The 15938-nt window shown below is 44.8% G+C and overlaps 2 long non-coding RNA genes across 2 annotated transcripts in view; one reads left to right on the top strand and one right to left on the bottom strand.

The window, feature by feature from the left end:
* LOC115086737 overlaps positions 1 to 2823 on the top strand; it is a 42058-nt gene extending 39235 nt beyond the window's left edge. The window contains exons 2-3 of the long non-coding RNA XR_003855324.1: positions 2241 to 2354; positions 2663 to 2823. This is a non-coding gene — a long non-coding RNA (uncharacterized LOC115086737). The remainder of the gene's footprint in view (positions 1 to 2240; positions 2355 to 2662) is intronic.
* Positions 2824 to 9243: 6420 nt separating this feature from the next.
* Positions 9244 to 15938, bottom strand: part of LOC115086735 — a 106536-nt gene continuing 99841 nt past the window's right edge. The window contains exon 3 of the long non-coding RNA XR_003855322.1: positions 9244 to 9414. This is a non-coding gene — a long non-coding RNA (uncharacterized LOC115086735). The remainder of the gene's footprint in view (positions 9415 to 15938) is intronic.

Below are 15938 nucleotides of genomic sequence, written 5' to 3'. Positions count from 1 at the left end.
CGCTGCGTGTCCTATGAAAAAGAAATTCTTTTCAATTGTATCGTGTGTTCAATTAAGCTTGGAACCTACAGGCTTGTCTTTTAAAACCCTTTAATTGCAGGCTTCAAGCCTGCCAGGTTGGTGCTGCAAAATCACTTTCCTCCCAAGGGTTCTCCCAGAAAAGATCCCTTTTCATCCACAGGCTGCCTTCTGCCAGCAAGAGCTGTTAGGCTCCAATCACAAGTGCATCCCAGAAATAGTAGAGCCTTTCAGCTAAGAGCATCCCGATCCCCTTTCGTTACCCGGCATGAGAAAGGTGTTTTCTCCCAGTCCTCCAACGTTGATGCCAGAGTGTGCGCTCCCGGAAGGAGATGGTTTTGCTGGACGCACTGCACTGGCCTCCTGGGAGCACCGAGCCCAGCCCAGGACTAGGGGGGTGTGGCTGGAGTTTTCCATGCTGGTTCAGGAGCTAGGTCCGGTGAGCTGCTCCACGCATCATCTCCCCTCCTGCAGACTGACTCTGCAGATCTTAAGATCCTGAACCTCTAGGAGTCTCTAAACGCAAACAAAGGGGTCTCCAAACTTACAGGGAGATTTTTCAAGCAGCGATAGGAATATAATGAGTGCTAAATAGCCCTATCGCAGCGATGTTTGGGCCCGAAACTCTCCCCTAGTACAATGAGCTGTTTTGAATGGCATTTGCATGCATGAATTCTGCAAATACACGCAAAACAGTTCATACATACCCAATCATAGGTAAATAACGCGACTGAGAAATTTCTATTTTGGAGAAAACACTATTGTACCGCAGGAGCACCAAGATCTTAATGCAGGTCCCGATGTTCCTGTGGTAGAAATAAAAAGCCTTGCAGCCAAACACAGCTCTCGCCCACAAGTAAAAAGAAATGTCATGGGGGTCCTTCCTAGACCCCATCCATCCCAAGGCCACCATTCAAGTTGCCCACCCCCCAAAAAAAGCTTTAATAATAGAAAAAAGGCGCCGCACGGTGACAACACTCTTCCCTGCCCAAACCCCTCCCCCCAAGTCCCTTAGCTACCCTTCCCCAAAAGCAACCCTCCGGTCCATATAGCATGTAGGCTGGTATTGCCCCCCTGGCCCCTTAGCTCTCCAAAAAAAAACCTGTAGGGCTAGTGGTCCTCCCCACCCTGGATCCCTCTCCCTCCCCCCCCCCAAAGACTTCCCTGACCCCCTCTAAACTTTAAAAGAAGCACTGGTGGCCAGGAGGGCCCGGGACGCCTCCTAGTTTCAGGCCCGATCGGCACCATTTTCCAAAATGGCGTTGACCAGGCCTTGCCCTCATGTGACAGGGCAAGGTCTGGGGACTGGACCTATGCCACAGAATCTTGGGTTGGATAAACAGGACAGCCTAGGACAAGCTGCACAAGGAATTGCAGTGTCTGGGCTGTATCGCCGTGTCTGCTGCGGTTTTGATTGCTGCAGCCCTGGACAGGAGAGCAGAGATAAAGGCTCCTGGAATGACGATCAGGACACTTTCCGGTGGGGGGGGCAGTACTTTTCTGAGACGCACTCCGGGAGAAAAGACTGGGTACTGAGCTCTGTGCTGACATTCACCACCACCTTAAAATAGTTATTTATCTGCATCACCTGTAAGCTTGTGGATGACAAGGAAACCTAACTTCTACGTTGTGGGTTAAGGAATGATAAGCATCGCAGCACAACCTGTGGAAGGCCAGGAGAAGGGGGAACAAGTATATTTGTTAATGCAATGAGGGCACTGATAATTTAAAGGCACACCAGGCCTTGGTACCAGTGAATACAAAGATATACATTATGGTTAAATTACTGTCTACTTGCCTGATCATTTTCTTTCCTTGACTCCTGCTAGACCAGTCGTTACATTCGGGATTTACAAAAGCTTCCCCTTACTGGGGCGGGGGAAGGCAGGGCTGGCTTTGTCACGCCTTGCATCGCAGGCAGCGATCGTCTTGGACTGTAGTACCAATCTGCAGTGTTTGAGGAGGTGCCCGAATGATCATGCCGCTGCCTTGCCTGTTTCTCCCGGAGAGGCTGAAGTGCCTCTGCCTAGAATGAGACTTAAGGCCCTTGTAGAGTGAGCCCGGAACATTCCCGGGACCTGCTAACAGATAGGCCAGTGCCTCCTTCATCCTTCTGTTACATAGGCCTTAGAGGCCACTAAATATCTGGATTGCATGACTTTAAGAAAACACATTGTTCATTATAAATAACTCTGACCTCCATCTCTGGTTTCTCCTTGCAGTGACAGCTATTACTCTAGAACTATGAAGTGTGATCCTACCTGAAGGCTGCTGTTGCAACTTGAAGAGCTCAAGAATAAGAGCTGTGAAACCATGAATGCTTCCATCATACTATGGTGAAGTATGATTATGTGGGACAATTTATTGTAAAAATAAAATGAAGCCCTTACACACCTCTATACAATGTGAAAATCTTCATTTGCATTCAAGATATGTACCAATACATTTAACTTTAAATGTGAACCAATGAGCTTTGACAACAACCTCAGACCTTGCTAGAAAATATGGAGATGAAAGTATGAGAATGCACAAAGTAACTGAGATCTATATTTTGCATTATAAGGAGTGAGAACGTGCAGTATCTTAAAAGTGCCAAACTTAATGGGGCCAGCTGTAACGGAGGTTCAACGTTTTATATACACAGAAAAAAAGGAGGAGTTGGAGAATTCTGGAGAGATACAGTGAATGGTGCAGGCATCAGCAGAAGAACTGCTGGAAGTTGATGTGCACAAGACAACATGATCCATGGGTTCACGACTGTTGGTGAACCTATGCTGGGTTCTAAGAACTACAACCTCTAGGAATGTAACCGTAAAAATAAAATGAAGACCCAGCTGGTTTATTTGCAAAGTATAAATATTTTCAAAGATTTCTTGGGAAATGCAGTGAGAATGTGAAGTAGGAACATTTCACGCAACTGTAAGTCAACACATCTCTTGAAGTTTCATGTGACTCACCAAGCTTTGTTAATAGCTATGGTTTTATTTGAAAATTTGGAGAGGACTTCAAAATGCATCATATAGCAGGGGGTCAGGAATGGGGCATGTTCTTTGTTATACGGGCTGTAAAAATGCAAACATGCGTCTTGAAAGATAACAGGGAAGGACAGCACTGAGAAGTCTGAAAGTTTAATCTGGGAGATTCTTGGATGTACATACAAGGATATACTAGGAGTAAAGTGAATGCAGTGAATGTTATACTGAGACTTGCCGAAATCCTGGGATCTGAGAAGGGAGTGGGGGGGGGGGGGTGAAGTTGAGAGAGAATATTTTCAATCATTTTTTATATGATTGTTCTAAAGAATCATGCAGAATCGATTCAGGGATGGGAAATGCTCCATGTGTAGAGTATGAATGGAATTAAATAAAAGGAAGGATGAAACAGGGAAAGTGAATGACTAGAAGAGAAATGGGAAGTAATTAGATTTAAGAGCTATTTCCAATATATAATGCAGATCATTGTTTATACACCTATTTAGAGAAAGCAAGGTTTTTTGTGGGAAATGTGTGAGAAAAAAAAGGCTGAACAGAATATTCCTCTTACAGGTCTACTGAATGCAATATGTGTGGGGTCAAATGTTTATCCAAGGGCAATTTCACAAAGTTTGTTCCAGGAGAATCCAATTGCAGAAATCTCAAACAGTTTGGTGTTTACAACTCTTAAGCAATGTTCTATAGAATTGAGTTTCAGCCATCCGGGATAAAATGCAATTTAAATATGGGTGCATAAAAGTCACAAGATCTACAGATTCATGCCTGTGTTGAAATTAAAAGTGATGAGGTCCATATTCAGACACAGTCTGGCTGGCAAGGTTAGCCAGGTAAGGGAAAACGCACGTCCAATAGCAGGCTCCGGCGGAGCGCACTGTACTGTATCGGCCTGTTAATCGGCTAACTTTGGAGCTATATTCAATAGTGAAACCGCACTACTGAATACAGCCGCTGACCTTTAGGACAGGTCTTTGGCCTGACCAGACTTAGCCACCTAAGACATCTGGTGGCTAACAGCCAATTAACTCAACTCCTCCCAGTTACGCCCCTGCGACACCTCTAATTTAGCCGGAGAAGGGCCCAAATATTCATTTAGGCGGTTAACTTCAGAGTTAGCCAGCTAATTGCTTTTGAATTTGGACATTGATATCTCTGAAGGAGAACAGTAGGAATCACCCAACTGAAAGAAGCTTTTAAAACTATGTTAATAAGGAGAATGATGTAGTAGTTAAAAAAAAAGAAAAAGAGAGAGAGAGGGGGGGTGTCAAGGAATGACCCAAGAATAAAAACTGCAGTGCCTCATCTTTAGGGGAAAAAATATCCTGCAGCTTTCAGATACTGAAGGAAGGTGGTTGACAGGTGTCACATCCCTGAGTACAAAATACATTTTGGAAGTCTATATGCCCCCAGTAGTCGATTTCCCAGCTTCTTTCAAAGTTTTACAAATCATATTTCCTCTTGAGGGGATATACATTATTATTACTGGAGGGGGCTTCAATCAACCACAAGACCAGTTGATAAGCAGTCTAAATGTAAAGGTACGTGATTAAATCACTCTTGGGGAAGGGGCAATCTTCCACACTTATGAGCCCAATATTCAGAAAAGATGCCTGCTTTCAGCTTTCAATTTAGGCTGAATATAGGACTGAATCTTTAACCCTAGTCACCTTAAACCGAGCCAGCTGTTGCTTTCCCTAAATTAAGGCACCTGTTAGGCACCCAGTGCAGTAAAACAGCACTGAGTGTATGCTTTTGCTCCCCTGACCTGGCCCCGTATTTAGGCACCAAAATAGGGCAAATATTCAGTTTTACCGCTACAAGTGCCTAATATCTTTTGAATATTGGGCTCTGTATGTTTGTCTCCTTTCCCCAATCATGTAGACGAGACTATTTCTGACATCCAACATGCTTATGCCTTTAGAAGCGATTGAGGTGATTATCAATGATGACACCGAGGTCTCGCACTTGCTGTGAAAGTGTAATAACTTGGGGCAGAGCGGTTAAGCGGTGGGGAGATGATAATCAGTTCTGTTTTGGAAGTGTTAAGGGCAAGGTTCAGGCTGGTGAGGAGGCTATTGATCGATGATGGTGCTTTTTCCCAGGTTTTAAGGGTGATGGCTGGAGAGTTAGTAATGGGGATGAGTATTTGAATGTCATTTGGCAGGCCAGGTTCACAAGGAAACTGTAGAATATGTTTCATTCAATTCATGTGAAGTCTCGCCTGCCATTAAATGGGATACTTTTAAGAAGCAATTATAAAAAAAACTTTAGTGCAGAAACTGTAGGATGAGCCAACACAACCACAGGAAAGCTAACACTTAATTGTTGCAGCTTCTGAAGCTGAAATACAAATATAATGTCATTTGTAGTCAAACAGGCAAGCCAATTTACTTACAGAAAGCTTACTATTGCTCAGAGAGTAATAAAAGTGATTACTTATTAGTGTAATATTTAAACATAAGAACAATGGGAGAAAACAATCAGCATCTTCACGATAAGTTATTTTAAAAGGATAATGTTAGGCAATCTGTATTGATGACAAGCTAGGTAATTCCGAGGATATTAAAGTATTTATTAATATACTGGACTATCCCCAATGAAATCCAAAGGAAGTAGTACACTGAACGTTACAACTGTAGAGAAGGAAAGCCATTAAACCTCTAACGCCTCATAAGTCACCGGAACTGGGCAGGATCTTATCAACTCGTTAATATAATCAAGCTCGTCTCCCAAACTTAAACTACATCAAGATTCCATTTCTCAGAGCAAAGCTGTGGCTATCTTTGCTGACGCTGTGAACACGCCACTGAAGGAGCTGAACAGAGACCCGCTGCTTATAAAACCGCAGGCCTGTCCAATGAATTAATGAGGACCGCGAACACGTTTGCTAAGAGAGTAACCCAATCTTAAACAAAATCGCGGGGAAATGTATCTCCATGGATGAACCGGGTTTTTTAAAAGGGTTGCTGCCCTACGGATAATGAAAGCAGCACGCACAAAGGTGAGGAGGTGCGGCATTTCATTCAAAGTCTTTCAAGTGAGTGGCATGAGAGTACGGTATTTTGATTTGGTCTTGGAAAATCTTTTGTGCAAATGGTGTGATCTGGCCGCATGGAAACCCCTGGAGTGAGGTTATTAATAAATACCATCCTTTCGGATTCCTCGCCGAGGACGCCCCTGATCTCCACTTCCATTTAAATTTCGTGCTAAAACCTCTAGCAATGGCTATTAGATAAACTAAAGAAAGTAAGGAGCTCAATGTGAAAGATGTATTGAATGTAAATTATCCAGCTGTGCAGATGATATATTAATCTAGTAAGCGGGAGCTCCTTATAAGCAGATGCAGTTCACAATGAAACCTTTTTTTTTGACCGCTTTGAGAGGCAGATGCTCTCCGAAACACTGAATCAGTGTCGGCCGCAAAGTTGAGATAAGATCTGGGAGACGGGAAAAGGTTGGGGCATTTATTTCACAAGAATACCCACTTCAGAGGTAAGTTTGCATAGGATATTTTATTTACATTAAAAAAAAAAAAGCATTAAAAACCTAGATCATAATGGACATTTGTGACCCATGATTAGACTTTCCTACACATACAAGTGACATCAAGACACAAGCCTTATGTGCAGTCAGAGTTGTTCTAGGATGATCGCACTACTATTTGAAATTAATCTCATTGCCAGCTGATTGTTTGAGTTTTCATTTCAAATTGTTATTTGGAAATTGCTTGTGATTACAGAAGATATTTCTGTCTGTAATGAACTGATTGATATTAGGGATGCAAAATATTAAACGATTAAGGAGGCCCACCTAGTAACTCGAGGTGAGGTTTAGGTATTAGTGTAGGGGGTTAGGGGCCACTTTGACATTCAATGTGAGACATATGAACAGGACAGTGCTCTCTTGTGAAGATTTGACGTCCTTCGGAGTGAGGAACCTCATGAGATTTGTGCAAAGTGTAGTTAAAATGTGCGTTAAAGCCGTGCGATATGGCTTCGCAAAATTGTGAACCCAGCCCACTTGGTCACAAATCCCGCCCCAAACTCCTCCTTTTTTTCTGATTTGCATCGCACCGTGCGTATGGTGCTTTCGCAGGCGTTAAAGGCGTTTTCACATGCGTTAAAGGGGCTTAACGCATGCGAAAATGCCTTATAGCAATTTGATAAATGACCCTGTAAGTGATTTAACAGTAAATGAAATCCTTAAGGTAGTTTTCAAAAGGATTTATGTGCATAAACATAGCCTATATTTCATAGCAATTTTCAAAAGCCCCTTTACGAGCATAAACCATTTTAAAAAGTTCGGTGAAGTTTCAAAGAAGTTAACACGCGTAAAGGTAGCCATTTTCAAAAGTCCATTTACGTGTAGATAACCTAATTTTACATGCGCAAATCTTTGTGAAAATCACCGCCTAACCGTTTGGTCATTTAAACCCTATGGTTTTCCGGCACTGGGGACAGGCTCAAGTGAGCTCACAGCTAACGTCCGGGGTTCTCCGTTCTCGGCGTGCTGCGTGGCTCCCCCCATGTTTGGGCCGGTTGAGCCACTGGCCAGCCCGGCAGGGAGAAGAGGATGGGGGAGGCAGGTATGTGCTTGCACCTTGGAGGGGCCCCACCTTTCCCCACAGCTACAGGCTCCTGTATTTATTGTTTAAATGGTTAAAGCTTTAAATGATATTTACATCCTTGATAGATGTTTTATCTTTTTTTTTGGCCTCAGAACTCCTCCCTGATACCTGGAAGGATAGCTCCTTTCTAGAGATACTTGGAGGATTATAATATGTTTGATGTTAAAAATAAATAAATAAATAAATAATATATTTACAAAAATTTCAGAACCAAAAAAAATTTGTTGCTTGTATTTGACCATGCAGCAGATCCATTATATACTGTGACCTTCACAGCTCCATATATCTAATATCAGCAGAGTCACCACTAGTCCATATATCCATTTTTTTTTTAATATATTATGCTTTTCAGCACTTTTGTGAAGAAGTATTTCTGTCACACCTGAGTCCACCCCCTTAGCCTCATATCTAGAATCTTTGTTCTAGAACTTACCAAATCATTCAGCTGCAGCAGTACTGACTGCAGTCCCAGTTTCATCCAGCAGCAGGCGCTGTAGGATAACGTGTAGGAGTGCCAGCGGGGAGAACTCACAGCTCCCCACAGCCCCAGGCTGTAAGGAATTAGGTAGGAGCTCCCAAGTTTAAACAACTATTGCATTTATGATCAGTCATGATGATCGCAGCCCCCGGGTGCCATCCCAACTCTCTTAATATCCTGGAATCACAGGTACCATCTTTTTATTTTACAACAAAAAATCCTGCACACCACTTACACATTCTACCAGCACTCAAAGGGATTATAACACACACACACACACACACCCCAGCACGTCATTCTGCTCGGCGAACAAGGACATCAAAGTCTGCTGGTCTTTCATCACAGGTTTACACGCCGCCTCCTCAAATAGTGCAGAAGACCCGGGTTCAACTCCTGGCTTGGGTCTTCTGCTCTCAAGGCCCAACTGGAGGGAGGACCCAGCCATCACGCAACAGTGACACTCAGGTGGCTGGGTTTAGTGCCGAAGACTACAGGATCCTAGGAGGCGGCTCCGAAGGCCACAGCGGCCAGGCTCGATTAAAGTGAGCCGGGGGAGGGGAATCCCTGGGTAACTGCGAAGGAAGAAGTCACTTACACCACGGTCCCCGTTCAGCTGGAAGCCCAAAATGAGCAGGAGGGCACCCCCCAAATACAGGTCCATTATTTTAACTGGCAACTTGCACCTAAAAATCTGGTCTGAGCTGTACCTGAGCAGTGACAACAAGAACTATCTTTAAACAAAAGGAAAAAAAAAAAAGACTCAAACCACAGCCGATACCGCTTTCTAACAAACCTGCTTCTATTTCAGCTTCTACATCGTGCAAACAGGCGAGCTAAAACTGCAAGCTACTGTTTCACAGCTTTTAGACACTGCGAGAAAAAAAAGAAAAAAAAGAGTTGCCACAATCTTGGAAGCGTAAACTATAACAATTCCGGGAACCCAGAGCCTCCGGGTCTCAAGAACACGCAGTCTAAATTATCAGCAGTGGTTTAACACCCCCTGTCTATTTTTACAGGGTGGTAACAATCTAGGAAGCACAAAGCCCTCTCACAAAATCTTTTCAGTATTCAGAGCTAAAATATGGAGGATCCTGATAGCATCTAAAGGTCAATTAAGTTCTTACCAATTCCTGACAGACCGGTCCAGAGAAGTGGGATTCATCCCCAGTTCCAGCAGATGGAGGAAGAGAGCAAGTTTGATTGTCCTGATGCTCCTCCCTGTATAACTTAGTGCAGCAGGGATGGTGTCGGTGCTCTCATTGCCCAAGCTAAGTGATATGTTTTTCCTGGAAACTCGATAACTATTAATGGCAAAAAAAAGAAATAGAAATGAATCTGGAATGAGCACAACCTCCGCTCTTACTTCCCTGGGATGCACGTCCTTCATACGCTATACGGGAGCAAAAGAAGAGAAAAGGAAAAAGGGCTTTCTCCTTGCTTCCAATTTTCTTACTATTTTTATTCTCTTTTTTTTTTTTTTTTAATGTTTTTGATCCCTGTTCACTTATTCGGGTGGACACCAGACTGGTCTGTCAGGACTCGCTCCCGAGGCTGCTTGTGCTCACATGGCGTGGGCTTTTAGGTCTTCTGGTACCTACTTTCTCTTTAATTGAGATGCACATGTATATTGAGGACACTTTGCATTTATATGGAAGTACCTGCAAATAATATAAAGATCTGTCTGACTTTCTGAATCCACTTATAGCTTCCAGGTATCTGAGCAAGCACCTCCTAAAATCTAAGAATCGAAGATCCTTATTTTGGCCCCGACGTTGTTTGGTATAAAATAAATAAATAAATAAATAAATAAATAAATAAATAAATAAATAAAATGATGGAACAGTGCTGATAGTGACCTTTTCTCTGCAAAAAGTGAACTAGAGGTCTCTGCAGGACAGTGCCTGCAACTCTGAAAACCTCCTAGCTGAAGATATTGCTACCAATAGTACCGTCTTTAGCATTAAATCTTTTATGGAGGCTCTATTAAGAGGTCTGAATGGGGCCTCTCTCAAAACTAAGTCCAGGTCCCACGATGGAACTAACAATCCTACCAGTAGTCTAACATGTCTTGCTCCTTTCAAGAACTGGGCTACATCCGAGTGCACTGCTAGGGAGATCCCTCCAGCTTGCCCCCTATACGATGCTATGGTGGCTAGGCCATAATAAATTTACTGCTAAGCGTTTGGTCATGCCCCACCTGGAGAAAATCCAGGATGGACGGTATTTGTGCCTTCCTGAACCACAACCTTCTTCCTACACCATGCCCCAAGATTTTCCAAACTCTTGCACAAGCTAATGAGGTGGAATTCTTTCTTGTTTTCAGCAGCGTCACTATTACCTGCCTTGAGTACCTTCTTCTGTTGAGATTTCTCCTTTCAAGAGCCATGCCTTAAGACAAAATTATCCTGGGTTTTCCATTGTTATTGATTCTGGCACAATAACCCTTCGTTCTGAGTAAATCTGATCGTTCCTCTCTTATGAACCTTACTAGTTCTGTGTACCATGGATGCCTTGCCCAATCTAGGGCTACCGTGATGACCAACCCAAAGATTCACGAGCCTCTTTAGTACCTTTCCTATCATTGGCCAAGGTGGGAACACATACAGGTGACTTTCTCTGGGCCAAATCTGTGCAGGGCGTCTATCCCCCAGCATCTCCATTTTCTTCTTCTGCTGAAGAAGTGGTTTGTCTTGAAGTTCTTGGTTTCTGGGGGCACCACCATCTGGCTACTATTGGTTCAAGGCTTCATCTTGCCAGCTACCACTCTTCTGGATCTACCCTCTGGAAGCTTAAACTGTCTGTCTTTAGGCTGAGTGCATCCAGATATGGGTGAATCCTTTTTCCCCTCCTTGAGCAGGGAGACTGCTACCACTACCATTACAGTACTTAGGGCTGTTGCTAGGCTGAATGGTAAAGTCCTGAACTAGTAATGATTTCCTAAAACTGCAAATCGTAGATACTTCTGGTGCTGTTTTCTGATTGGAATGTGAAAGTAGGCTTCGGACAGAAATTCCTCTTTTCTTACTGCTGTGATAATGTCCTCAATGTTTTCAAGCGGCAGTGGGGTACCTGAACTGACTGGTTTACCCTTATAGACCAGTTGAAATATCCCATCTTTCTTTGGGATGACAAAGTAAACTGAGAATCTGCTTTTCCCTCTCTTCTGTATAGGAACTAGCATCACTGCCTGTAAATAAAGTGATTTGTCTACTGTTGTCTGCACTGCTTCCTTCTTGTGCCCTTTTGTATGGGGACTGAACAAATGCTTCCTTTAATGGGGTTTTTAATTCCAGGGCATGTCCCCACTGGATTACTTCTAGGACGCACTGATTCCCTGTAATACAGGGTCCACTTCTTGTAATATTGCTGTAGCCTTCCTTCTAATAGTGGGATCGAGAAGTGGCGCTGCCCACCATCACTAGGCGCTCCTGTTTACTGCAGGGACCCCCCCCCCCCCCCCCCCCAGAGTCCTTATCTGTGCCACTGTACCTACGTCCTTGAAAGGGCAGCACCTAGCCTAGCAGTCTAGATTTCTGCTGGGCAAGAGGCCTGCTCGGTCTATATTGCTTATACTCTTTAACCAAGCCCTAGTGGAGGCTCCTCTGGTACTGGTTCTGCCAGTGTCCTCGGGCACTCTCCATGGCTTGATTTCCTCCTAGCCTTACACGTCTCTCAAGCTCCTCCCTGAACAGCTTTCCTTTGAATGGGAGTCTGCCCAATCTTGCTTTAGAGACAGAATTTGCTGCCCAATTTATCAATCATAACAGGCACCTCTTGGCCATAATTGTCAAGGACACTTGCTTGGCTAAGTCATACAGGGTTGCCTGCTACAAATGTCACTGTTGACTAGTTGTGCTGTCTCGGTGCCACTGGATCGGACGTCCTCAGGTCCTCTTACCAAGGAGACCGCTGCATCCATAGAATTAGCGCTCTTGCCACATTACCTCCACAAACAGTTGCTTGAAGTGAGGGGCTAGCCACTTCAAGGCGGACTCCACCTTTCTACCCTGCAGATCTCTAAGTGCCGCTCAGATTTCTACCGGAATCCTGGCTCGTCAGTCACTGCTGCGACTGCGGCATCCACCCTCGGTGCCCTGGACAACCGATCCCTCTCTTGTTGCAGAGGATGCCGTTTTTCCAATGAATGTTGCATTAGGGCATTCCCACTCAGCTCCCTGCATTTCTGATCTGGCTGAGACTGGAAAGGCCTTTGGTGGCTTTCAAATGCCTGTTAGAATTGGGTCTCCTTAAGGCCCTTCTGGCTTTGGCTACTTCCGCTCAAATTTTAAGGACCAACTCACCTCGGAGATCAGCTGCCAGGAGTTCCTCATTTCTAAAAAGCCTCACAGCTGTACTGGTTATCAGTTCCATTGGCTCCCCCTTTCCTCCTGGGAACTCGGCCAGGGATTCTGGTTCCTCCTTCCCTGAAAGGGAACCCTCCTCCAGGGGCAAAAGTTGATCTATTGTGCCTCTGTGATTCTATATCTAGAGGGGGCCTTTCCTGCTTCCCCCCGCCCCACCCTTTTACCTGCCTTTAGATTTACAAAACGCCTTGTGCATGATCATAAACCGGCCATGAATTCCCACTCCTCGCTCTCCTCGAGGGCCCTCTGGTTCCTGTTCCTGCTGCTGAGTTCCCAGGAGTCGCTACGAGGTTGCTGAGGAGAGCCTGGAGTGGTCTGCTCCACTCCCCTGCTCCAGCAGTGCCGGGAAAGCTGCATCAGAGGAGTCCCGAAGTTCCACAGTGGCCGATCTGCACGTGTGTCCGAACGACCATTGCCCCCAGGGGCCCTTCCCTCCCTTTCCTGCTGTACCAAACATGGCCTACCATCTGCCGGAAGAGTAGTGGCTGAGAAGGGCGAGCTGGGGGTTGGATATCAGCCTATCTAGGAGAAGACTAATAATAATACCATATTAAGATCTAAAGCTTGTCTTTATGCCTATTCTGTTTTTTTAAAAAATTGTCTCCCTTCCCTTTTAATGTAAGAATGTTATTGTATTTATAATTTTTTATGTATACCTCGTGTTCTATGTGACCTTCTGTTAACCGTTATGATTATTTTCACGAATGACGGTATACAAAATTTTTTAAATAAATACATAAATAGTGGCTTAAGTACTCCTGCAGCCAACTTAGGCTGTATGCAAGTTATTCTGCACTCTGGACCTCAAGGCTCCCACAACAGGTCTGGTGTTCAAGGTAAACCGATCATGCAGACTACCCTTCTTATATCAAATGTATGCAAATATATTTCATGCATATTCATTGTGCACATCCTAACAATTCGGTCCAGCCTGTTGGTGGTGGGGCACTGCTGGATGCCTTCTTGCCTCAGAACTTCACAACAACGCAGGCTAAGCTTCAAAAGGAATCGGAAAAAAAAAAAAAAAAAGATAGAAACCTATTCCAGCATTCCTCTTTGGGATTAGCAGAAGGGGGGCTGGAGCTGCTAGACAGGCCTGAAATCATTAGAAACATTTCTTCAAAACGTGAATTTTGGGTGGGGGTCACTGCAGACAGTCTCAAGGTTAGTCCCAGCCAAAACGTAAACTCTGTGACAGGCCCAAAATACATTCTGCCTTGCTGCAGTTCGCTGTTTCTGAACTGCCCACTAGGTAAAGGACTGGCAGCACGCAGCGAGCACTAGAAGAGAAACTTTTAGCACCAGGAAGAATTTTCTTAATGTTTCAACCTGGAAAAAAAAAGCTAGCAGGCAGCAGTGCTCTCTAAATGCTCTTCCAAAATGTTCACATACAAACCTTCCTCCACTACACCCCTCAAACCACAGACTGAGTCGCTGACGCAGAACAAACACCCACCCACATTATTTCCACAGATGCCCAAGCAATCTCCCCCCCCCCCCCCGCCCCACACCAACACTCATTTTTCACGGTGGGAAAGGGGGTTTTGGCACCATTCCTGTCCTGTTTCTGCCCGGCAGCTGAATGACATGAGTTAAGCTCGCGCGCGGCACTGGTGGGAGACAATGCGCCCGCTGAATCACCCACCTTTCTAAGTACTCTCTTTCACTGGCCGGTAATGGACGAAAAGGTCTCAGCGCTTTCCACCACAGCCAAGCACTCGATGCCACTCACGGTGCCATTAAACCTCCTCTAACACTTATCTTCTTTTTTTTTTCTTGCTTTTTAATCAGGGCAGCATAGGCGACCATTTGAAGGAACGACTCATGCGTGTGGGATATTTTTCCCCTCAGATAACCTCAGCCCAACAACTCACCCTTTCTTTTTTACTCCCTGCTTGTCGCCATCACCGTATGCATCAACCTGGTCTGAGGGGGCGAAAGTAGTCGATAGTTTAAATGAAACATAGAAGACAACCCCCCTCCACACACACACACACTCCCATTCAGACAAAAGACGACACAGGAGGGGTTTAAAACGGCTGCAAATAAGTCATGCTTTTGGATTGCGTAAATGCGAGGGAGCGGCGCACGACGGGGAGGGTGACATATTGGTGTGCATCGTTCCGGGACAGAAGTGCTCGTGTCCGATCCTCTCAAGGTAGCAAACAAGTGTGATAAAGGGGTGGCCGGCGTCAGAGGGATGTCTGGGTGTACGGAGAGAGAGGCACAGGAAGTAGAAAAACGGGAGGTGATGTCGCCTCTGGTGGAACCTCGCCCAGAATAGCACGTCCAGTTCCGGAGGATACTAAGAAAGGCCACCAAAATGATGCAAGGTCTACACCAAAAGGCATATGAGATAAGATTAAAGGTCTTAAATATGTCTCCCCTAGAAGAGAGGAAAGACCAAGAGGGGAGGGGCATGCAGGGCCATGACAGAGCCATTCAAGCACCTCGAATGTATAAACAATGCACACGATGCAGATCATTTGCAGAGGAAGGGATCCTCTAGACCAAGCACTCAGGGGTATGAAGGCTCTAGGGGTTTGATGCGAGAACATGGAAGACACAGGAGCAATGTCAGAAACAAACAAAATTTCCAGGGAAAGGGTGGGGATGCAGGAAATGCCATCCCGGAAGAGGTGGTGAAGACAAGAATGTGGGAATGGAGCCCAAAAGGGCGTGGGACAAACACAGAGGGATCCCTGCTGGCTAGAGAATGGAAATGAGGAAAGTTAACATTATTGCATGGGCGTTACCTGCCCAGAGTGGGAGCTACTGCCCTAAGCAACTTGCTGAGCAGACTGGATGCACCCCTTTGGTCTTTATCTACAGTCATTAATCTGTCCAAGCCAGAAGAGAAGGGTCATCGGTACACCCCACTCCAGGGCAACTGTGTGCCTGCTTGAGGCACCTACAGGGTTTATTAAGAACATAAGAAATTGCCATGCTGGGTCAGACCAAGGGTCCATCAAGCCCAGCATCCTGTTTCCAACAGAGGCCAAACCAGGCCACAAGAACCTGGCAATTACCCAAAAACTAAGTCTATTCCATGCTACTGATGCAATTAATAGCAGTGGCTATTCCCTATTCTCCTGCTTCTCATTCCAAATACGATTGCTAAACCTTTAACAAGTATCATAAATTGCTTTTTAACCCAAGGAAGTTACCCTGACAGCCTAAAAACTGCGTCACTCAAACCCCTTCTCAAGAAACACAATCTAGACCCTAATGTACCTACCAATTTCAGACCCATCTCTAATTTGCCATTTTTAGCCAAAATAACAGAAAAGCTGGTAAACACCCAGCTTTCAGAATACCTGGAAGATCAAAATATCCTACACCCCTCACAATATGGCTTCCGCAAAGCACGCAGCACGGAAACCCTCATCATCTCACTTACAGATCATATTATAATGGGTCTTGACAAAGGCTACTCCTTTTTATTAATCCTGTTAGACATC

Source organism: Rhinatrema bivittatum, chromosome 3 (assembly GCF_901001135.1).
Source record: "Rhinatrema bivittatum chromosome 3, aRhiBiv1.1, whole genome shotgun sequence".
In the NCBI taxonomy this organism is placed as follows: Eukaryota; Metazoa; Chordata; class Amphibia; order Gymnophiona; family Rhinatrematidae; genus Rhinatrema; species Rhinatrema bivittatum.
The sequence above is the reverse complement of the archived record's forward strand: the minus strand, read 5'-3'. Positions and strand labels throughout refer to the sequence as shown.